At 47.0% G+C, this 22839-nt stretch overlaps 11 pseudogenes; all 11 read left to right on the top strand.

The window, feature by feature from the left end:
- Window positions 1-7521: 7521 nt before the first annotated feature.
- On the top strand, window positions 7522-7630 carry LOC146866611 (5S ribosomal RNA; annotated as a pseudogene).
- A 535-nt stretch (window positions 7631-8165) lies between these two features.
- On the top strand, window positions 8166-8284 carry LOC146866610 (5S ribosomal RNA; annotated as a pseudogene).
- A 3195-nt stretch (window positions 8285-11479) lies between these two features.
- On the top strand, window positions 11480-11597 carry LOC146866609 (5S ribosomal RNA; annotated as a pseudogene).
- A 540-nt stretch (window positions 11598-12137) lies between these two features.
- On the top strand, window positions 12138-12256 carry LOC146866608 (5S ribosomal RNA; annotated as a pseudogene).
- A 104-nt stretch (window positions 12257-12360) lies between these two features.
- Window positions 12361-12478, top strand: LOC146866607 (5S ribosomal RNA; annotated as a pseudogene).
- Window positions 12479-12584: 106 nt separating this feature from the next.
- LOC146866606 (5S ribosomal RNA) lies at window positions 12585-12703 on the top strand (annotated as a pseudogene).
- A 242-nt stretch (window positions 12704-12945) lies between these two features.
- Window positions 12946-13062, top strand: LOC146866605 (5S ribosomal RNA; annotated as a pseudogene).
- A 336-nt stretch (window positions 13063-13398) lies between these two features.
- Window positions 13399-13517, top strand: LOC146866604 (5S ribosomal RNA; annotated as a pseudogene).
- A 318-nt stretch (window positions 13518-13835) lies between these two features.
- LOC146866603 (5S ribosomal RNA) lies at window positions 13836-13954 on the top strand (annotated as a pseudogene).
- Window positions 13955-14280: 326 nt separating this feature from the next.
- LOC146866602 (5S ribosomal RNA) lies at window positions 14281-14399 on the top strand (annotated as a pseudogene).
- Window positions 14400-14503: 104 nt separating this feature from the next.
- LOC146866601 (5S ribosomal RNA) lies at window positions 14504-14622 on the top strand (annotated as a pseudogene).
- Window positions 14623-22839: the final 8217 nt, after the last annotated feature.

Raw genomic sequence — 22839 nt, 5'->3', positions numbered from 1 at the left:
TGCACGGCGGAAGATTGCGGCCTACCTCCGAAGGATGCCAGGGGCTTGCGTTGGCAGGATGCCCGGTCACTAATTGAACAACAGCGGCCTTGGGAGGTGTGAACTGACGGACGGATGCCGCGGCACTTTCACTTTCGCTTTTTCGCCCTTTGTTTGCTCCGGGTTGGGAGTGCGTCATACAGATCCTCTGTTGTCTGGAAGACCTCCACCCGGTCCTGACTGGCTGTCGAAGACCTAGTCGTCCCTGTCTCCTCTACCTGAGTGAGGGACGTCCTCTTGCGACTGGCCGTTCTGCTGTCCGAGATGTCGACCAAATCGGAGGCAGACAGGTCGAAGTCTAAGACTACCAGGCGGGGAGGCTATATCCAATCCAACAATATGGATCGTTATGCCCAGCAGAAGGGGTCGCCTGGTGGATCGGGACAGTCGCTGGAAGCACAGAAGGCCGATTCATCCCCAGCCTCGGAGTTATCATTGCAGGATATCAAGGGGGCGATAGATGGGATGCAATCTTCGATTGGGCGACAGTTCGAGACCCTGGCGCACAAGGTGGACATGATTTTGGTCGATGTCAACTTGATTCGCGCGGACCTGGGGAAAACTAATGAGCGGGTCAAGTCCCTGGACCTCAAGACTACTGGCCTCGCGGACGATGTCTCGGAACTCCAGGCTGAGGTCCGCAAGCTACGAACCGCGAATGACCTCTCCGCTCGCCGGCTCGAGGACTTTGAAGGTCGGGCCCGGCGCAATAATGTGCGCATTATTGGGGTCCCGGAGACATCGGAGGAGCTCTCCGTGGACCTCCTCGTCGAGGATCTGGTGGTGAATCATCTTGCGCCAAAGGGCCTCGGCAAGTTTTTCGCGGTGGAGCGGGCTCACCGAGTGCCTGGCGGACGGCCTAAGGTGGGAGCCCCCCCGCGGCCGATTGTCGCCCGGATCTTCCACTTTCGAGATCGGGACGCTATCCTGCAAGCATCGAGGGTGACAGGCCCGGTGCCTTTTCAAAATGCCTCTGTGAGCTTTTACCCTGATTTCACCCAGATGGTGCAGAAACAGAGGCAAAGTTTCCTGGGGGTGAAGCGGCGGCTTAGGGATATGGACCTGAAGTATGCCATGCTTTTCCCCGCTAAGCTGCGTGTGGTATATGAGGATCGGACTTTCTTCTTCGAATCGCCGGACATGGCAGGGGACTGGTTGGATGCACTCCCTCGGCGACAGCCCGGCCGTGACAGCGTGGATGGGGTGGAAGGCGACCCGGATGGGCAGAAGTGATACCTTCGGTGCTGGCCTGCTTCGATTCAGCCCTGGACAGTGACTCGCACCTTATTGCAGTAATGGGAGGGCGGCGGGGGGAAGATAGGGGCTCTTTCCTCCCTTGGGGTGCTTTTTGTAGATTTGTTTCTGGTAGGGCGACAGGCACACTGCAAGTTGGGGGGGCTTTGTAAGCTGACGCAGGGGTGCAGGGTGGGGGGGGTTTCAGGATGTTGGGGTTGTTGTTTGGGGTTGTTGTTTTTTCTTGCAAGGCGTAGCAATGACTGTCAGAATTGTCCGATTGTGGTTCTCTGGGGGGGGAGGTCTCTTTGTGTTCAGGGATGGGGGATAGGGGCTTAAACGTACTCAGCTGGAATGTTAATGGCTTGGGGGACCGTATAAAACGGGGGATAGTCCTGCAATTTTTGAAACGGACCTTGCCAGATGTGGTCCTCTTGCAGGAGACCCACCTTATAGGGAATATGTGTTATGCACTTAACAGAAAGGGCTACAAATTCATTGCTCACTCGGGGTTTTCCTCGGGATCCAGGGGTGCGGGCATACTTGTCAGAGCTTCCCTACCATTTGAGGTTTACTCCACTATTGCTGATGATAGGGGGCGCTTTGTGGCCGTGTCGGGGAGGTGGGAGGGCAGAACGTTGGTTTTGGTTTCTGTTTATGTCCCTCCTGCCTTGCAGGCCTCCACGTTTGCTGATCTGGGCAAGGCCTTGTTGGAACTCCCCGAAGGGATGCTAGTTGTGGGAGGGGACTTCAATGCGGTTGGTTCTGGAATGCTAGATAGGTACCTGCCCAGAGACACCGGGGGGGCTCAGAAGTGGCTTCCCGACTTTGTTGATACTTTTGGCCTGGTAGATTGTTGGAGGCTGCGGCACCCCACTCAGCGACAATACACCTTCCATTCCGGGGCCCACAGGAGTCTCTCCCGGATTGATTATCTGCTCACTCTGGCGGCACACGCCTCTTTGGTAACTGAGGTTAGGCACATGGCACGGGGCATATCAGATCATTCACCGGTGTGGGCACGTCTGGACATAGGCCGGGTGGCGGGGGGCAGGGTGGCTCCCATTAACCCCTGGTACTTTCGGGACCCCAAGCTGCGCAGCGCGTTGCTGAAGACAGTTGACCACTATTTTCGAGAAAATCAGGGCTCAGTTGACTCCGCGGTGTCCTTGTGGGAAGCTTCTAAGGCTGTACTGAGAGGAGAAGCCTTGTCCTTGGTAGTGGCCGCCAAGCGGCGGAGAGACGCCGAGGTGATACAAGTGGAGGACGAGATAGCGGCTCTAGAGTTGGCCTTGGAGGGGGATATTGAGATGTCCACGCTGCACAATTTGAGCCTGAAGCAATTGGAGTATAGGGATCTGGTGACAAATGCCGCCAAGACCCTCCACAGGGAGCAGCAGGGCCGGTTGTATGATGTTGGTGATAAGGCCGGGAAATTGCTGGCATGGCTGGACAAAAAGGAGCGTGTTAATCGTGTGGTGCCGGAGTTGTTGACGGATGGGGGAGAGGTTGTCACTGATCCCGACGGTATAGTCCGGTGTTTCTCGGACTATTTTCGTACGGTATACGCCTCGGTCTCGGATAGACCGACTGAGGACTCGTGTGATCTTCTGCGTGACATCGCTCTGCCCTGCCTTTCCGCCATTGATAGGGAGGACCTCGATGGTGATATCACTGTAGACGAAGTGGCAGGTGCTATCCGTGCGTTGCGCTCCGGCAAGGCTTCGGGCCCAAATGGTCTGCCGATAGAGCTGTACAAGCTTTGTCCGGATAAGTTGGCTCCTCACTTGACCGCCATGTTCGTGGAGGCGCGGGAGAACGGGTTTCTTCCGCTCGATCAACGGCTGGCGACGATTGTGGTAATACATAAAGACGGAAAGCCCCGGGATAGGTGTGGTTCCTATCGGCCGATCTCGCTCCTCAACGCCGAGCCGAAAATCCTTCCCAAGATTCTCGCGAACCGCCTGGTCCGGGTACTTGGCGACTTGATCCACCCGGATCAGTCGGGCTTTATCCCGCACCGTAACACTGCACTAAACCTTAGACGCCTCCATGGAGTGATTGCCAGGACGGGTACGATGCGAGAGCCGGCTATTGTGGCGTCCCTCGACGCCACGATGGCCTTTGATACGGTAGAGTGGGCATACTTGTGGGCGGTGCTGGCCAAATTCGGCTTCGGGCCTGGATTCGTGGGGTGGGTGAGGCTGCTCTATGAGGGGCCTCTTGCAAGCGTCGTGGTGAACGGGCGGGCGTCGGCACCTTTCGAGCTCGGGAGAGGCACCCGGCAGGGTTGCCCCCTGTCGCCGTTGCTGTTTGCCCTTGCTCTTGAGCCGTTGGCGGCGTGGATACGGTGGCACCCGGATATACGTGGGATTCGCTGGTCGCCTGACCACGAAGACCGTATTTCACTCTACGCCAACGACATTCTGTTATATCTTGCCTCGCCTAAGAAATCTCTGATAGTGGTTTGTGACGTCTTGACATCTTTCGGTAGAAACTCGGGCCTAGTCATTAATTGGGGGAAGTCACACTTGTATGTCCTGTGTGGGGATGTCCCGCCTGTCCCGCGTAACTGTTCGATCCAGATAGCCCAGCAGGGCTTTTTGTATTTGGGGATCTTTATTTCCACCGACCCCATCTTGCGCTACGAGAAGAACTTGCTCCCTCCCTTGGCGCGCCTGCGGCGGGATGTGGCGGGCTGGCGGCGATTGCCGCTCTCCCTCCTTGGCCGCGCTGCACTGTTTAAAATGATGTCCCTTCCCCGTTTCCTCTATGCCCTGCAGAATACTCTTGACCTGGTCCCGGCCAGCTATTTCCGTGAGATCGAAAGTCACCAGCGCGCGCTCTTATGGGACGGGCATCCGCGTATCGCAGTCGCTAAGTTGACGCTTCCGTGGTACGACGGTGGTATCGCGCTTCCAGACATTCGACGTTATTACTGGGCCACCCAGTTGAGCGCGATTAACCATGGTGTCTATGGTCCGGCGCTGAGCCCTGGCTTCGCCATGGACCGCTGGTTGCTCCGTGGGGGTAACTACCACAGAGCGTTGTATTCGAAATCGTCGGACCTCACCCTCACGGGGCCCACCAGAGTGGCCGTCCATGTGTGGAAGGTGGCGACGGACTCGCTGGGCTGGAGGGGTAAGCTTACCCTTGCCACCCCTCTGTTTGACTCCGAGATTCTGGGGAAGCTTTGGCGCACAAAAGGGTTCGAGAAATGGGATTTGATCGGCATATCCAAGGTTGGAGACCTTTTGGTTAAGGGTAAGATAAAGTCGTTCGAGGAGCTGCAGAAGGAATACGAGCTGGGGAGCACGGAGTTCTTCCGTTATGCTCAAGTGCGCCACGCCTTGCGGTCAGTCCTTGTGGAGGGGGAGAAGGTACCCGAGTCCTCTCCGTTGGAGGATCGGATCCTGGATGGTCACATGCCAGAGAGTACGATCTCGCTCATTTATAAGAAGCTTATCAATGTTCGGGCGGATCTTCTCCTAGGGTTGCGCGCTCAATGGACCAGGGACGGCCTTGAACTGGATGATGAGGATTGGCAGTACGCAGTTTCTTCTCCCAAAGAGGTCGCTATCCCCGCACGCCTGCGGCTGGTGCAGCTTAAAATACTCCATATGGTCTATGTGACGGGGCCCAGGTTGGTCCACATGGGTTTCTCTGAGGAGGGCTTATGTAAGAGAGGCTGTGGTATGGTGGGTACCTTCCTCCATATTATTTGGGAATGCGGTGCGATTATGGAGTTCTGGAGGCAAGTCCACGAGGCGATGGGGGAGGTGACAGGAATTGTTATGCAGCCTGAGGCGCGATGTTGTCTCCTGAATGTCTGGAGTCCTACTGACCACAACGCAGCACAGACTCAGTGGGTGACCCTGGGGAACATGGTAGCCAAGCGCGATATCGCTCGGCTGTGGGGCTCCAATAGGCCGCCCACATTGACAGCGTGGATGGAAAACATGGACTGGAGCATGTTTAGGGAGAAGACAGTGTATTGTGCTCGAGGGCGCCCTCGGAAATGGCACGCTGTGTGGGGGCCATGGAACCAGTACAGAGGGGACATATGCCTGCCCCCCGACCCGGATCCGCCTGAGGAGCAACTTTCCCCTTAGTCTTTTTCCGGCTTTGACTTTCCCGCTGATATGTGATTGTTTCTAGAGTCTCTGCCTTTCCCTCCTTTCCCTTACTATAGACCTGTGCCTGTTGGACGTGATGGGGCTCGTCCCCCTGATGGGAACCTCTCTTGGTGTTTACAGTACCTTTCGCCTTGCTTGTGTTTCGAGTTGTATTTATGTTCATGCAAAATAGAACCTTTGGCTCTCCTGTCAGTGATATGTGGACGCAAGCATGTGTTGAATCTCTAAAGCTGCCGTACCGCCGGGTTGTCGGCTGAATAGCTGTGTCACTGATCTAAAATAAAGGTTTTAAAAAAAAAAAGAAAAAAAAAAAAAAAAGAAACCAGTTCTTGTTCGTAAGGGTTTCTCTCGGTTTTCTGCTCCGGTTAAGGTCAGTAAGGTGAGAGATCATGTGGTTGTTCTGGATAATGGCAAGGTCTGGAATAAGTCTGCTGTTTCTGTTGTACCTAAGTTCAAAGTGGAGTTTGTGAGAAGCAGATTTGGTGTCGATACACAGGGTACAATTCTACCTTCCAGCATGGATACGCCCAGGGGTCGCACTTCGGGAAGCAACCTTGCTTCTCAACAGGGTCCTTTGAGAACTAAGTTTCTTCCTGCCAGAACCAGGTTATCTCCTGTTAAATTACAGGACTATGTTAGATTTTGACTTCCTGTATTTTGTGATTAATGCATTTCCATGTGGGTAATATTTGTTTTTATGTAATTAGGGGTGTGTGTTTTTTTTTGTGAAGGAAGGGGGGTGTGTTGGGGTTCTTTCCGTGTTCAGGTTCTTTGCACGGAACCTGGAATGAAGGTTCCGTGCAGGGAATGTGGAGCGGTCGGGGTTGGCAGTTGCTGCCGGGGGTTCTGTGTATCTGGATCGCAATAAAGGAGCTCTACCAATCTAACCTGGTATCTTCTTTTCAGGTATGTTGTTTGATTATGGCAGGTTGGACGTTTTTTCGTACCGAGTTCGGGTACAAGGTGGTGTTCATCTTTAACAGTTTACAACTTTCAGAAACGGACTCATCAGCAAAGGACAGAGGTATGATAAACTTTGTTTACTGTGATTGGCCAGGAGATATTAGTTCACGTTGAACAGCGTAGTGATGGAACTTATTTCCATTCATTGAATACAGGTCCCCGGACAGTGGTAATGAGTTAAAGGGAGAGTTCGAGATTACAATTCACTGGATAATTAACGACACACCAGTGCCTCGGAGTTTACAACATCGCAGTTGAGCTTTTCTGGTCAGAAAGTCCTTGATTTTCAGAAATTGACACGTACAGACGACGGTTTTCTTGTAAGCCTCAGCAGTTCAGTTTTGTTTTTGTTCTCGTTTTTTCTCACTCCGTGGGAGAACCTTATCACTCGTTGTCATTACTAACAGGAAGAGGAGCACAAAGGGTTTTTCGTGAGTTTTAGGTTCTGTCTGTTTTTAATCACTGATACATTAACACACGGGTCTAGCATTTGATCTTTCTATTTACAATTCTGCGTGCTGGACAAGTACAGGTGGAGCAAGGCCACTCTGGTCATTCAGACGTTGTATCTGTCAATTTTTAGTTGACATATTCATGACAGTGTAATGCAGACGGTCAATTGTCACAAATATGTTTCTGTGTTCTCTATTCTTCTTTTATATACAGGCCCCTGAAGAAGGGATTACAGAAAATCCCGAAATGCATTGGGCTACATCAACTTCAATCGTCATTCTGTAAAAGAATATTTGTTTTTGAACATTTCAGTTATCAGCATATTGATAAGCAATTTACCTTTTCAATACAACTGATTATTCATTTGAAGGTTCAAGCATAATGTTTGTGCATTTAAAAGGAGCATAAGCTCATGATCTCAATGAGTAAATGTTAATATCATTATTGATCATGTAGTTGTTTGTTTTATTCAACAAGTGTACATAAGCGCAGATTCAGTGGAGTACATGCATAAGTAACATATTTCAAGCTGTGCAATCGGTATACAGATGCATAGCATCTGATTTTTCATGTTTCATTAGGGTGGCAACCTTTTCCAGTTTGCACGCAATTCAGGTTCCAGTAGGAGAAATTTTAAAGATTAATATTGTTTCCGAGACAACACTAGTAGTGCGCTGACTTCCATTAGAGTTTTTGTGCCTATGGCCATATCACCCTAAAAGCACCTGATCTCAGAAGTTAAGCAGCTTTGAGCCTGGTTAGTACCTTGGTGGGAGACCACCTGGGAATACTAGCTGCTGTAGGTATTTGTTCTGCTTCATGTGAATGAGGGTGGCTTGTGTCTCTTACCATGGCCAGCACTAAAGAAGAAAGAAAAAAGCTAAGAGCCCCAAAGTTGGTGCTTTTCATGCCTATGCCCATACCACCCTGAAAGCACCTGATCTCAGAAGTTAAGCAGCTTTGAGCCTGGTTAGTACCTTGGTGGGAGACTACCTGGAAAAACTAGCTGCTGTAGGTATTTGTTCTGCTTCAGGTGAATGAGGGTGGCTTGTGTCTCTTACCATGGTCAGCACTAAAGAAGAAAGAAAAAAACTAAGAGCCCCAAAGTCAGTGCTTTTCATGCCTACGGCCATACCACCATGAAAGCACCTGGCTTTATCTGATTTCAGACGTTAAGCAGGGACGGGGCTAGTAAGTATCTGGTTGAAGACTGCCTGGGAATACCAGCTGCTGTAGGCTTTTTGTTCTGCTTTAGGTGAATGAGGGTGGTTTGTCTCTCTTACTATGGCCAGCACTGAAGAAAAACGAAAGAGCTAAGAGCCCAAAGTAAGTGCTTTTCATGCCTACAGCCATATCACCCTGTAAGCACCTGATCTTGTCTGATCTCAGAAGTGAAGCAGGGCTGGTCCTGGTTAGTATCCACATGGGAGAGCGCCTGGGAATGCCAGAAGCTGTAGGCTTTTTGTTTTCCTTTATGAGAATGAGGGTAGCTTGTCTCTCTTACTATGGCCAGCATTGAAGAAGAAATAAAAAAGCTAAGAGCCCTAAAGTGAGTGCTTTTAATGCCTACGGCCATACAACCCTGAAAGCTCCTGATCTCGTCTAAACTCAGAAGTTAAGTAGGGTCGGGCTGTTTAGTTCCTGGATAGGGCACTGCCTGGGAATGTCATGTGCTGAATGCTTTTTTTTTTTGTGTTGCTTTAGGTGAATAAGGGTGGCTTGTCTCGTTTACTATGGTCAGCACTGAAGAAGAATGAATAAAGCTAAGAACCCCAAAGTTGGCGCTTTTCAGGCCTACGGCCAAACCACAGTGAGAGCAGCTGATCCCATCTGATTTCAGAAGTTGAGCAGGGTTGGGCGTGGTTAGTACCTGGTTGGAGACCGCCTGGGAATATCAGTTGATGTAGGCTTTTTTTTGTGTTGCTTTAGGTGAATGAGGGTGGCTTGTGCCGCTTACTAGGGTCAGCACTTTCGAAGAATCTAACTCATTCACACATGCAGTCATTGGTGGGGCGCATAACACCAACACTCACACTAACTATTCACCGGTCTGCGCGCAGTTGGAGGGATGAGCGGTTCAAGCGCTCGACATGTGAGGGGAACACCTTATAACCTATAGGGAAAGAAAAGTTTAATTTACAATATACACATCAATACCCCTTCCACCTACAGATCTCAATCCTAAACATCAAGACACTCCTCCCACGTGGTCAATGGACCAAATAGTTGGATTGGTTGATGGTGATTTAGAGGATGTATGACGTTACAACGCACACTTTTACAACGCATGCACTTACAACGCATTTTTTACAACGCATAATCCATTACAACGCATGACTTTACAACGCAGTACACTACAACGCATTTTTAAAAAATACCTTTACAACGCATTACCATTACAACGCATACTACCTTTACAACGCATACCATTACAACGCATAATATTAAATTACATTTAAGGTAAGTATTAGATAGTATAGGGGTAAAAATTACTATTCTAACTCCAGGGGGTGCAACAGTAAGGTAAGTGTTGGATAGTGTAGGGGTAAAAATTACTATTCTAACTCCAGGGGGTGCAACAGTAGGGTAAGTGTTGGATAGTGTAGGGGTAAAAATTACTATTCTAACTCCAGGGGGTGCAACAGTAGGGTAAGTGTTGGATAGTGTAGTGGTAAAAATTACTATTCTAACTCCAGGGGGTGCATCAGTAGGGTAAGTGTTGGATAGTGTAGGGGTAAAAATTACTATTCTAACTCCAGGGGGTGCATCAGTAGGGTAAGTGTTGGATAGTATAGGGGTAAAAATTACTATTCTAACTCCAGGGGGTGCATCAGTAGGGTAAGTGTTGGATAGTATAGGGGTAAAAATTACTATTCTAACTCCAGGGGGTGCATCAGTAGGGTAAGTGTTGGATAGTATAGGGGTAAAAATTACTATTCTAACTCCAGGGGGTGCATCAGTAGGGTAAGTGTTGGATAGTATAGGGGTAAAAATTACTATTCTAACTCCAGGGGGTGCATCAGTAGGGTAAGTGTTGGATAGTATAGGGGTAAAAATTACTATTCTAACTCCAGGGGGTGCATCAGTAGGGTAAGTGTTGGATAGTATAGGGGTAAAAATTACTATTCTAACTCCAGGGGGTGCATCAGTAGAGTAAGTGTTGGATAGTGTAGGGGTAAAAATTACTATTCTAACTCCAGGGGGTGCATCAGTAGGGTAAGTGTTGGATAGTATAGGGGTAAAAATTACTATTCTAACTCCAGGGGGTGCATCAGTAGGGTAAGTGTTGGATAGTATAGTGTAATATTATGCGTTGTAATGGTATGCGTTGTAATGGTAGTATGCGTTGTAATGGAATGCGTTGTAAAGGTAGTTTTTAAAAATGCGTTGTAGTGTCATGCGTTGTAATGTCATGCGTTGTAATGGATTATGCGTTGTAAAAAATGCGTTGTAATGGTAGTGCGTTGTAAAAGTTGCGTTGTAAAGGTTGTTCCCCTGATTTAGAACCAGCTAAAACACATTTCAAGATTTAGATCTTACCCTTCTTAATAAACCACAAACTCATTTCTTGTTAATCAATATCTGTTTATCTAAAATTTCTTGAAAAGTTAGATTTGCATTTGGAAAGTTTATATCAAATTTCAAGTAAATCGCAGAACATCATATTTACCTAATCTGACTATCTGAAGTCCTCTAAGTCATTGGGTCTGCATACTCAAATCTGTCGTCATTCGTCTAAAAGTTCAAAGTTCTTTGCTCAGAATACTACAGTCTCAAAGGATCGGTAAAGACCAGAGGCGTGCAAGCATCTGTCAGTGCCCATCGAATTAGGAAAGTTCGCAGTCATCAGTTAATTGGGCAGCATTTGGACCATCTAGGATTCAGGAAAACACAGCAGTCACCCTAAGTAGTAGAGTTCGCGTAGCGTCACCGTCGTCGTCGTTGTCATCGGAAAGAACGATTGAGACCCTCTCTATTCTACCGCGTATTTTTATAATAAAATCAAACCAAGAAGATACATTTCGTTATTTTAATACGGTCGTGATTGGTTGGTTGAGATCGTCCGATGGAGTCTTTTTAGGATTTTGGTACAGTTCAAGGGGTGATGTCACAAGTTCATTTAATGTCGGTCCGTTCTGGTTTACTGTGAAAGCCTATTGTCTTTCGTCTTGGCCGCCATCCCACAGTGTCCTTGCTTCGGTACACAGAGATCAGGGTTCACGACGAGGTCTGGAAGACTTTGTCACTTCTGCGCACTTCACCCCATGCCTCTTGGGACAGTGGCCACTTCGTCGTGTCGCGTCCGCGGCCATTTTGGAATTTAGGCCCAAACTCCAACTTAAGCGAAACAAACACAAAAGAGTAATTAATGCATAGAAATAATAAAATCTAATGTTAACCCCTTACTAATCCCTCTATGTGTTTGATTTATATAGCCTTTAGCAACATTTAAAGCATTTATATTCACCCTTTTGGGTCCTCCTCTCGAGCAACATTACAAAGACATCATAAAAGCAACATATATCATGCAGTATTCTATTTATTACATATACTACTGTTAGTATGCGTACGGATTTTAGTCTTGTCTCGCTTACTATGGTCAGCACAGAAGAAGAATGAATAAACCTAAGAACCCCAAAATTAGCGCTTTTCGGGCCTACGGCCAAAGCACAGTGAGAGCACCTGATCTCATCTGATTTCAGAAGTTAAGCAGGGTCGGGGCTGGTTAGTACCTGGTTGGAGACCACCTGGGAATATCAGCTGATGTACGCTTTTCTTTGTGTTGGTTTAGGTGAATGAGGGTGGCTTGTGTGGCTTACTATGGTCGGCAATGAAGACGAATGAAGAAAGCTAAGACCCCCAAAGTTAGTGCTTTTCATACCTACAGCCATGCCACCTTGAAAGCACTTGATCTTGTCTGATATCAGAAGTTAAGCAGGGTCGGACCTGGATGGGTGACCAGCTGGGAATACCAGGTGCTGTTGCCTTTTTGTTTTGCTTTAGGTGAATGAGGGTGCTTGTCTCACTTACTATGGCCAACACTGAAGAAGAATGAAAAAAGCTAATAGCCCCAAAGTCAGGGCTTGCCATGCCTATGGCCATTATACCCTAATAGCAGTTGATCGAGTCTGATCTCAAGAGTTAAGCAGGGTCAGGCCTGGGTAGTACCTGCTTAGGAGTCCGCCTGAGAATACCAGGAGCTATAGGCTTTTAATTTTGCTTTAGGCAAATGAGGGTGGCTTGTCTCGCTTACTATGGCCAGCACTGAAGACGAATGAAAAAACTAAGACCCCCAAAGTCAGTGTTTTTCATGCCTACAGCCATACCACCCTGAAAGCACCTGATGTCCTCTTATCTCTGAAGCTGAGCAGGGTTGGGTCTGGTTAGTACCTAGATGGGAGACCACCTGGGAATACCAGGAGCTGTAGTCTTTTTGTTTTGCTTTAGGTGAATGAGGGTGGCTTGCCTTGCTTACTATGGCCAGCACTGAAGAAGAATTAAAAAAAGCTAAGAGCCCCAAGTCAGTGCTTTTCATGCCTACGGCCATACCACCGTGAAAGCACCTGATCTCGTCTGATTTGAGAAATTAAGAAGGGTTGCGGCAGGTTAGTACCTGGTGGGAGACCACCTGGGAATACCAGATGCTGTAGGCTTTTTTGTGTTGTTTTAGGTGAATTAGGGTGGCTTGTGTCGCTTGCTATGGTCAGCACTGAAGTAGAATGAAAAAAAGCTAAGACCCCCAAAGTTAGTGCTTTTTCTGCCTACGTCCATATCACCATGAAAGCACCTGATCTCATCTAAACTCAGACGTTATGCAGGGTCGGGCCTGGTTAGTACCTGGATGGGATACTGCCTGGGAATACCAGAGGCTGTAGGCTTTTTTTTGTGTTGCTTTAGGTGAATTAGGGTGGCTTGTGCTGCTTACTAGGGTCAGCACTTGCGAAGAATGAAAAAAGCTAAGACCCTGGTTAGTACCTAGATGGGAAACCGCCTGGGAATACCAGGAGCTGTAGTCTTTTTGTTTTGCTTTAGGTGAATGAGGGGGGTTTTCCTTGCTTACTATGGTCAGCACTGAAGAAGAATTAAAAAAGCTAAGAGCCCCAAAGTCAGTGGTTTTCATGCTTACGGCCAACCACCGTTAAAGTACCTGATCTCGTCTGATTTCAGAAATTAAGAAGGGTTGCGGCTGGTTAGTACCTAGTTGGAGACCACCTGGGAATACCAGCTGCTGTAGGCTTTTTTAGTTTTTAGTTTTGCTTTAGGTGAATGAGGGTGGTTTGTCTTGCTTACTATGGGCAGCACTGAAGAAGAATGAGTAAGCTGGACCCCCAAAGTCAGTGCTTTTCAGGCCTAAGACCATGCGATCCTCAAATCACCTGATCTCGTCTGATATCGGAAGTTAAGCACAGTTGGTCATGGGTAGTACCTGGATGGGAGACCACCTGGGAATACCAGATGCTGTAGGCTTTTTTTGTGTTGCTTTAGGTGAATGAGGGTGGCTTGTGTCGCTTGCTATGGTCAGCACTGAAGTAGAATGAAAAAAGCTAAGACCAGCAAAGTTAGTGCTTTTTCTGCCTACGTCCATATCACCATGAAAGCACCTGGTCTCATCTAAACTCAGACGTTATGCAGGGTCGGGCCTGGTTAGTACCTGGATGGGATACTTCCTGGGAATACCAGAGGCTGTAGGCTTTTTTGTGTAGCTTTAGGTGAATAAGGGTGGATTGTGCCGCTTACTATGGTCAGCACTGAAGAAGAATGAAAAAGCTAAGAAGTTATGCTTTTCATACCAACGTTCATACCACCCTGAAAGCGCCTGATCTCATCTGATTTCAGAAGTTAAGCAGGGTCTGGTCTGGTTAGTACCTGGTTGGCGACTGCTTGGGAATACCAGCTGCGGTAGGCTTTTTGTTCTGCTTTAGGTGAATGAGGGTAGTTTGTCTCCCTTCGCATGGCCAGCACTGAAGAAAAACGAAAAAAGCTAAGAGCCCCAAAGTCAGTGCTTTTCATTCCTACGACCATACAATCGTGAAAGCACCTGATCGTGTCTGATTTCAGAAGTTTAGCAGTGTCTGGCCTGGTTAGTACCTGGATGGGAGACTGCCTGGGAATACCAGGTACTGTAGGTTTTTTTCTTTTTACTGTTGCTTTATGTGAATGAGGGTGGCTTGTCTAGGTTACTATGGCCAGCACTTAGAAAGAATAAAAAAAGGCAAAGAGCCCCAAAGTCAGTGCTTTTCATGCGTACGGCCATACCACCCTGAAAGCTCACCTCAGAAGTTAAGCAGGGTCCGGCCTGGTTACTACCGGGAAGGGAGACTGCCTGGCAGTACCAGGTGTTGTAGGCTTTTTGGTTTGCTTTAGGTGAATGAGGGTGGCTTGTCTCACTTACTATGGCTAGCACTAAAAAATAATTTAAAAAAAAGCAAAGAGCTCCAAAGTCAGTGCGTTTCATGCCTATGGAGGTACCACCCAAAAATCACCTGATCTTGTTTGATCTCAGAAGTTAAGCAGGGTCAGGCCTGGTTAGTACCTGGATGGGATCCCACCTGGAAATTTCAGGTGCTGTAGGCTTTTTCTTTTTCTTTAGGTAAATGAGGGTGGCTTGTCTCGCTTACTATGGCCAGCACTGAGAAAGAATTAATTAAGCTAAGAGCCCCAAAGTCAGTACTTTTCATGCCTTGAGCCGTTCCACCCTGAAAGCACCTGATCTCTTCTGATCTCAGAAGCTAGGCAGGGTTGGGCCTGGTTAGCACCTAGATGGGAGACCGCCTGGGAATACCAGGAGCTGTAGTCTTTTTCTTTTGCTTCAGGTAAATGAGTGTGGCTTGCCTTGCTTACTATGGCCAGCACTGAAGAATAATGAAAAAAGTTAAGAGCCCCAAAGTCAGTTCTTTTCATACCTACAACCATACCAGTATAAAAGCACCTGATCACCTCTGATCTCAAAAGTTAATCAGGGTTTGGCCAGGTTAGTACCTGGTTGGAGACCACCTGGGAATACCAGATACTGTAGGCTTTCTTTGCGCTGGTTTAAGTGAATGAGGGTGGCTTGTGTCACTTACTATGGTCAGCACTGAAGAAGAATGAAAAAAAGCTAAGACCCCCAAAGTTAGTGTTTTTTCTGCCTACGTCCATAGCACCATGAAAGCCTGATCTCATCTAAACTCAGAAGTTATGGAGGGTCGGGCCTGGTTAGTACCTGAATGGGGTACTGCTGGGAATACCAGATGCTGTATGCTTTTTTTGTGTTGCTTTAGGTGAATGAGGGTGGCTTCTGTCGCTTACTATGGTCAGCACTGAAGAAGAATGAAAAAAGCTAAGACCCCCAAAGTTAGTGCTTTTCATACCAACATTCATACCACCCTGAAAGCACCTGATCTCATCTGATCTCAGAAGTTAAGCAGGGTCGGGCCTGGATGGGTGACCAGCTGGGAAGACCAGGTGCTGTAGGCTTTTTGTTTTCCTTTAGGTGAATGAGGGTGTTTGTCTCACTTACTATGGCCAGCACTGAAGAAGAATGAAAAAAGATAATAGCCCCAAAGTCAGGGCTTGTCATGCCTATGGCCATTATACCCTATTAGCAGTCGATCAAGTCTTATCTTCCGAGTTAAGCAGGGTCCTGAAAGCACCTGATCTCGTCTGATCTCTGGAGCTAAGCAGAGTTAGGCCTGGTTTGTGCCTACATGGGAGACCGCCTGGGAATACCAGGAGCTGTAGTCTTTTTGTTTTGCTTTAGTTGAATAAGGGTGGCTTGATTGCTTACTATGGCCAGCACTGAAGAAGAATTAAAAAAGCTAAGAGCCCCAAAGTCAGTGCTTTTCATGCTTACTGCCATACCACCATGAAAGCACATGCTCTCGTCTGATTTCAGAAGTTAAGCAGGGTTGGGCTTGGATGGGTGACCAGCTGGGAATACCAGGTGCTGTAGGCTTTTTGTTTTGCTTTAGGTGAATGAGGGTGCTTGTCTCACTTACTATGGCCAGCACTGAAGAAGAATGAAAAAAGATAATAGCCCCAAAGCCATTATACCCTAATAGCAGTCGATCAAGTCTTATCTCAAGAGTTAAGCAGGGTCCTGAAAGCACCTGGGGGCATATTTACAACGAGGCGATAATAAATTATCGCCGCTTTAGCGTCCGTTTTCGGCCGAAAAGCGGCGATAATTTTATCGCTATATTAGCAAGGTCACGCTAACGCGTGAAACCTTGCTTTAGCGTGGGGATTTCTAACGCCCAGCTTTGCATCTCTAATGAGATGCAAAGTGGGCGTTCCTGACCTGACATGATAGGAGAAATGTCGCTAAGTGACATTTCTCCTATCATCAAGCCCCACGCTATGAAGCATAGCGTCAGGAAAAGTAGCAATAACACCTGTTATCGCTACTTTCCTAACACCTGCTTCAGGACTGACTTAGCCATAATATCCTATGGAAGGAGGATATCATGGCTAAGTTTGTGAGTCCATATCAACAAGGTAACGTGAGATTATCGCTGGGTTTCCTTCTTTTTTTTTTTTTTTTTTTTTATTTATTTTCTCGATTCAGCAGCACAATTCATTATTTACAGACCATTATTTATAACAGAGAAATAAATAGAACCCATACATAGAAAATCCAGATATACACATCTCTGATTTCTTGACAGAAAGAAAAAAAAGAGAAAAAGAGAGCAAAACAATCAAAGCAATAATGCATTACTAAATACATCATTGCTGTATCCAAGTTCTGATCGGTTCCCAAATAGCCGCCCCCAGCTTTTTCTTTGTAATCCCTTTCAGTTTATATAATGCCCATTCCGTATTATATATAGCAATAAGTTTTGCCCTCCAACTTGTGAAGGCGGGAGGCTCAGAGTCCAGCCACTGAGATGTTATACAAGACCTCAAAACTGACATACAAATAAACTTAAAACCTCTATTGGATGACGCCTGCCTACCCATATCTGTGCTAAATTCTATTCCAAACAAAACCAAAGAAGCCGTAACAGAAATTGGTATTCCCAGAAATTGTGACAAGAACCGTTCGATATCCAAAAGAAGTGGCTGTAAGACAGGGCAAGAATAAAACATGTGCAACGAGTCTGCTGCATAGAGTCCACATCTTGAGCAATTAGTCCCCTTGCCAGCCTTCCACTTGGCTATCCTTGCTGGCGTATAGTATAGATTGAACATGGCCATGTACGATTGACTTCTGAGACTACCAGAAAGCAAGATAGAACTGGCCGTTCGCATTACCAGCTGTAAGTCCAAGTTGACTATCGACACTTTCTCCTCCCATATTGCCTCCTGCCTACCCAGGTCATCAGTTTGTATTAACATGAGCTCCACATATAATTGCCCTATTTTACATTTCCCTTTTATTAAATCCAAAATACGGATTTGTGAGGGGTGACATTTCCCCCCCACAATTGCGGCCTGTAAGGCACTTCTTAATTGCAAATACTTAAAAAAATCCGCCTTTCCGACCCCACATCTGTTTTGTAATGTTGAAAAAGATACAATCTCACCCTGCTCCAGCAAGTCGCCTACTAACCTAATACCAAGCTGTGACCACCTACGCATAACGGAATCCTGAAACACCACATGGGATAAGACAGTCGAATCTAAAGGTGTATACCGTATAATACAGGGAATAGATAACAATTTGCGAAGCCTCTTCCAGACTGAGTAGGCCGCCTGAATAATTTTAAACCTAGTCTTTTTATAGTAGCTTGGCTCTAATACTTTTAAAAGTAGCCCTTGTGCTGAATTTCCCAAACACCACTCGTAAATAGATGGAGAAAAAGCGGGATCCAGCACCACCATCTTACCCCAAATCAAAACACCCATTAATTGAAACAACGAGACTGAGTAATACAAGTAAAAATTTGGGATAGCCAAGCCACCACGTTCCGATGGCAGGTAGAGCCATTTGATTGCCCTTCTAGAACGACGGTATCCCCAAAGGAATCGTGAACACATCCGTTCTATTCTGTCAAATAATTCTTTTGGAAAAAGGATAGGGATGGCCCGAAACAGATTCAGTAATTTAGGAAAGATAGACATTTTCAAAACATTAGCCCTTCCATATAAGGAAAGATGCAGCCGATTAATTCTCTCCAATGTTTTATTTGAAGAGGCAAGTATCGGCTCTACATTAATACTCGGGATGTCTTGGATTTTAGGTGAGATAATTATACCCAGATACATTGCCTCTGTGGCCACACCCACCCCTAACTCCACTGGGAACCCGGCCTCTGAGTGTAGCACTTGAGTCTTCCCCAAATTTAGTTTATAACCGGATACTATACCGAAATTTCCAGGTATAGTCTCGATTCTAGGCATAGCACTACTCATATCTGATGACAAAACCGCAAGATCGTCAGCATATGCCAGAACTTTAACTGAGTATGAGCTCGAAGTTACCGGTAGGATAACCGGATCCGACTCTAACCTTTCGATGAGAGGATCTATAAACAGAGCAAACAGAAGTGGTGAGCAGGGGCACCCCTGACGTGTGCCTCTGCTAATCAAAAAAGTCTGTGTCTCCTCCCCCCCCAATCGGACACTTGCCCTCGGGGTTAGATACATTGACTGTATTGCCCGTATATATCCGTTAGGAAATGACTTCCATCTCATTACGGCCCATAAGAATTCCCAAGAGACCCTGTCGAATGCTTTTTCAGCATCCAACAGGGCCACCCCAACCGGAGTGTTCGTTGCCTGGGCCCAATCGAATATCGCGATGAGTCGCCTAACATGATCCGTGGTCCCCCTCCCAGCTATAAACCCATGTTGTTGTAATGAGACAAGGGGGCTGATCACATCTCCCAATCTCATTGCCAGACACTTCGAATAGATCTTATTATCGACATTAATTAACGAAATCGGTCTATACGAGGAGAGCTCCTGAGGATCCTTTCCCTTTTTTTTAAAGACTACTATTATAGTTTGAGACCAAGAAGTCGGAGGAATCCCGGCAAATGCTGCTTGAAATACTAAGGTCATTATCCTCTCTAATTTCCTCTTAAATTTAATGTAGAACTCCAAGGGGATCGAATCTGATCCCATAGCCTTCCCCAATGCTAATGACATCATTGCTTTTTCAATCTCCTCTGGAGAGAGCTCCTGCGTTAATGCCTCTTTATCCTGTTCCTTTACCCCCACGCAGGACATTCCCGCTAAATACCTCTCTGCACTTACGACTGGTTCTAATGTATATAATTTTTCGTAGTATTTTCTAAAAGCATCTTGAATCATGGAAGGGGTCTCCACCATGTTTCCATCAAGATCTTTGATCTTAGCTATCCTAGAATCCACCTCCCTTTGCCGTAATCTATTGGCAAGAACCTTACCAACCTTTTCCCCATACTCATAAAGCTCTCTCCTATGTATTTGATAGCTAGCAGCAACCACATCCACATAGCCTTGATAAATTTTTGCCCGACAAGCCGCCACCTCAGCTTGAGCCTCCTTAACACTTCCTCCAACCTTTATCTCTTGCACCAATTTTTGCTCCAGCCGAGAGAGAGTCCCTAGATCATCTAGAACCTTTAGGCGCTCTATCTTGCGCTTCCTTGCAGCAAATCTTAATGTCTCACCTCTTATCCCCGCCTTCAATGCATCCCAGACAATATCTATCCTCGCTGATCCTATATTCGTCTGGATAAATTCGGGAATCCATTTAGCCATCCAGTTACAATAATCCTCACTAAGCAAGAGCTTTCTATCAAATGTCCATTTTTGAGACCTGACCATTAAGCCCAAACAATCAAACTCCAAAACTACCGGATTGTGATCTGATATAATTTTAGGGAGAATCTTAATTGAAGCCCTCGATAAAACAGCACCAGATACCAGAAAATAATCTAACCGTGCCATTTTCCCATGTGGGGCAGAGAAATACGTAAATCCGTCCTGGCCAGCATTGAGTTCTGCCCATACATCATATAACCCTTGATCCTGGACAAGCGCCTGCAGACTCCTAAATCCTCGCGGCTTCCTGCCAATATAAGCCTCGGCTGTCCTTAAATTCACCTGTGAGTGGAGATGTATATTTAAATCACCACAGATAATCATAGGATGTGGAAAAGATGATAATTCTGTGTTAATCGATTGAAAGACGTCTGGGTCATCCGCATTTGGAGCATATACTGAGCATAATGTAATAACTTGCTGTGAGACCAGCGCCTCTATCATTACCCAACGTCCTGAATTATCAGCTTTGTACTTCTTCATTTTAATTAATCCCTTTTTAGTGAGAATCGCAACACCCTTAACATTAACTGTCTGCGTAGTACAGGCCAATAGCTCGAGCCCTAAGGAGCCGAGCCATGCCCTATTCGTCCATGCAATATGTGTCTCCTGCAGAAACAGGAGGTCCCATGAGCTTGAGTATATAATTCTGGACAAAACTCTTCTTTTCCCAGGGTCATTCAACCCACAGATGTTAAGTGTACAACATATTAGTTTCCTCATCCCGTATCCTTATCAAATTTGATGCCAGACACCTAACATTATACTATCTACCCCACCAAAATCGAGTTTTTTCACCCAACATCTTACATGACATATAACATCTGATACATCCAACAGAATTAATACAGTTGATACAGCAAATTTCCTTTCACATAATAAAGCCATTTTTAATCTTGACATATGTAGACCTACATATTTTAACTGAGACGGTCTGATAAAGACTATACAAAATAAAAACTGTGCTTTTTGCTGAATCTGTTAACCCCTGCTCCCTCCAACCCCCTCCCAGCACCCCCCTGAACCCACCTTCCACCCACCCTCCACCCAGCACCCCTCACACCACCCATAAGGAGCATTGGGAATTCCTTCCCTTGGTGATGATAAAGCCCAGTGCCCAACCTCCACCTCCCAACAACCACCTTCATAGTAAACGAAAAAGAACCATTGTCCAACCAACCACCCATAGCCCTATACCCCACAAATAACGTTCAAAACTCCATATCCCACATCCTTCAGACTACCCTGCTTTATTAGCTAACACTCCAAGATACCCTAGAGCCCCTCTAAAGTACACTGGGGCACCTGACGCGATGCCTCACGCAGTGCCTGATGAAGCACCTCCCCAACAGTAAATACGAGGCAACTAATATAAGACACAAGCCATAGAGACTTATCCAACTTATCAATTTATCACATTGACTGAAGGTATTCTTTTGCCTTTATCTCTGAGATAAAAAACTGACTACGACCAGCCTTAACAACCTTCAGTTTAGCCGGGTTTTGCAGAAACACCTGAGCCCCCTTAGCCTGAAACTCTGGAATAAGCTGTCTAAGCCTCCATCGCTGCCCAACCGTGTCCTGACAAAAATCCGGGCGGACAAAAAACTCACACCCCTTAGCACTTCTCCTTTTATTTGGCCGTGCTAAATCATAGAGCTCCTCTCTCGCTCTGAAATTACACAGCGAGATCAGAATAGCCCTAGGAAATTCTGAGCTCTGCCCCCTCTTTTGTACAAACGGAAATCTATGTGCCCTTTGGACTTCCCTTTGCCAGTCCCAGTGCCCCAGCTCTGGGAATGCCTCTGAGAGCAGTTCCACCATAAACCGTAACGGGTCCGCACCCTCTTTCCCCTCCGGCACACCCAATACTCTTAAATTATTTCGTCTGGACCTATTTTCAAGGTCCGTTATTTTCCAATGGAGCTCATCCCTGTGTGTCTTAAGGGATCCTACTGTTTCCTTCTGAGCACATAGTTCGTCTTCTAATGTAGAGATCCTTGTTTCGGCCTCGGTCATCCTTATAACCACCTCCGAACAAGTTTAAGCCTCCCGTCTTACAGCATTCTGCAGTCGCTTGCATGCGTTTTGAGTGCGTAAAAGTCCAGCCTGTGTCTCTGCTCTGTGGGTCATAATCAGATCATAAATAGTGGCCAATGTAATCTCCTCTGGTGCTGGTACTGGTACTGGTACTAAGATGGAACTTCTTCGCATTAATTGGTCCTGTAGGGTAATTCCACCCGATATGGCAGAGGCAGCATAATTAGGAGAGTTCTGTTCATCCCAAGCAGAAGAGGTCGCTGACCCCCTCCCTACCCCTCCCCTAGGTACTTGATCGCCTTGACCCGAAGCATCCATAGAGAGCTCCAAATGTTCCTCCTCTCCCCCCATACTGCCCCCCTCTAGCCATTCCTGTACAGCACTATCTACTGAAGACCTATCGGATAGTGAGAAGAAATCCTCAACTATCGAGACCTTGTCCGGTAAATCGTGCAGCTCTCTTGATGCCTCTACGCTCCCAGACTTAGCGTTAAATTCCAAAACTGAGGGACCGGCACCAGGCTGGTCCAAAACGACTGCAGCCCCTTCAGTGTTCTGCCGCTGTTGTTGTTGTTGCAGAATAGATTCAGCCTCCAGATTGACTTGCACCAATCCTCCATAAACTACATCACCCAGAATCCCCTTCTCAGAATTTGGCAGACTTGGGCTTACCGGAGTTTTCTGTATAACTTGCTGTACGTCCTGAACCAGATTCTGGGGCGTCCCCCCCCCCCCGATATTACTTAGCATACTGGTTGAGGCCACTTCATCTCGTGGTTTATTTATTTTAAACATCGCTGGAATCGCTGGAGTATTATGTACTGCGTCTCTCTCCATCACCGCAGGAACAGTGATTCCAGGCTGGAGAGGCTGGAGAGGCTGCTGTGCATTAACTTCCTCATGCCGATTAAATTTGTTAATCTCATCTGCTACCTTCTCCGCCGGCTTCTCCCCCGCCGCCATCTGCCTCGTTCTTGGGAGGACCACAGATTGCCCAGCCCCTCTGCCGCGGCCAGATCGCGATGTTGAACTCTTTCCCGGCATATCCCCTCCTGGACTGCCGCTATCGACGTCAGCGTCTGCGAGGTAGCACCGCGGTGAATGCAGGAGAAGTACAAAGCGCTGCTTTCTCCAAACTGAAGCGGCCCCGAGGAGTCTAGAAACCATCAACGGTTGTAGGACCGGAACCTCTGGAGCTGGGCTCGAGTGGTTAGTTGAGCGCTGACAAAAACTTGGCAAG

This window comes from Triturus cristatus, chromosome 2_1 (assembly GCF_964204655.1).
Source record: "Triturus cristatus chromosome 2_1, aTriCri1.1, whole genome shotgun sequence".
Taxonomy (NCBI): Eukaryota; Metazoa; Chordata; class Amphibia; order Caudata; family Salamandridae; genus Triturus; species Triturus cristatus.
This window is presented reverse-complemented; position numbering and strand designations above follow the sequence as displayed.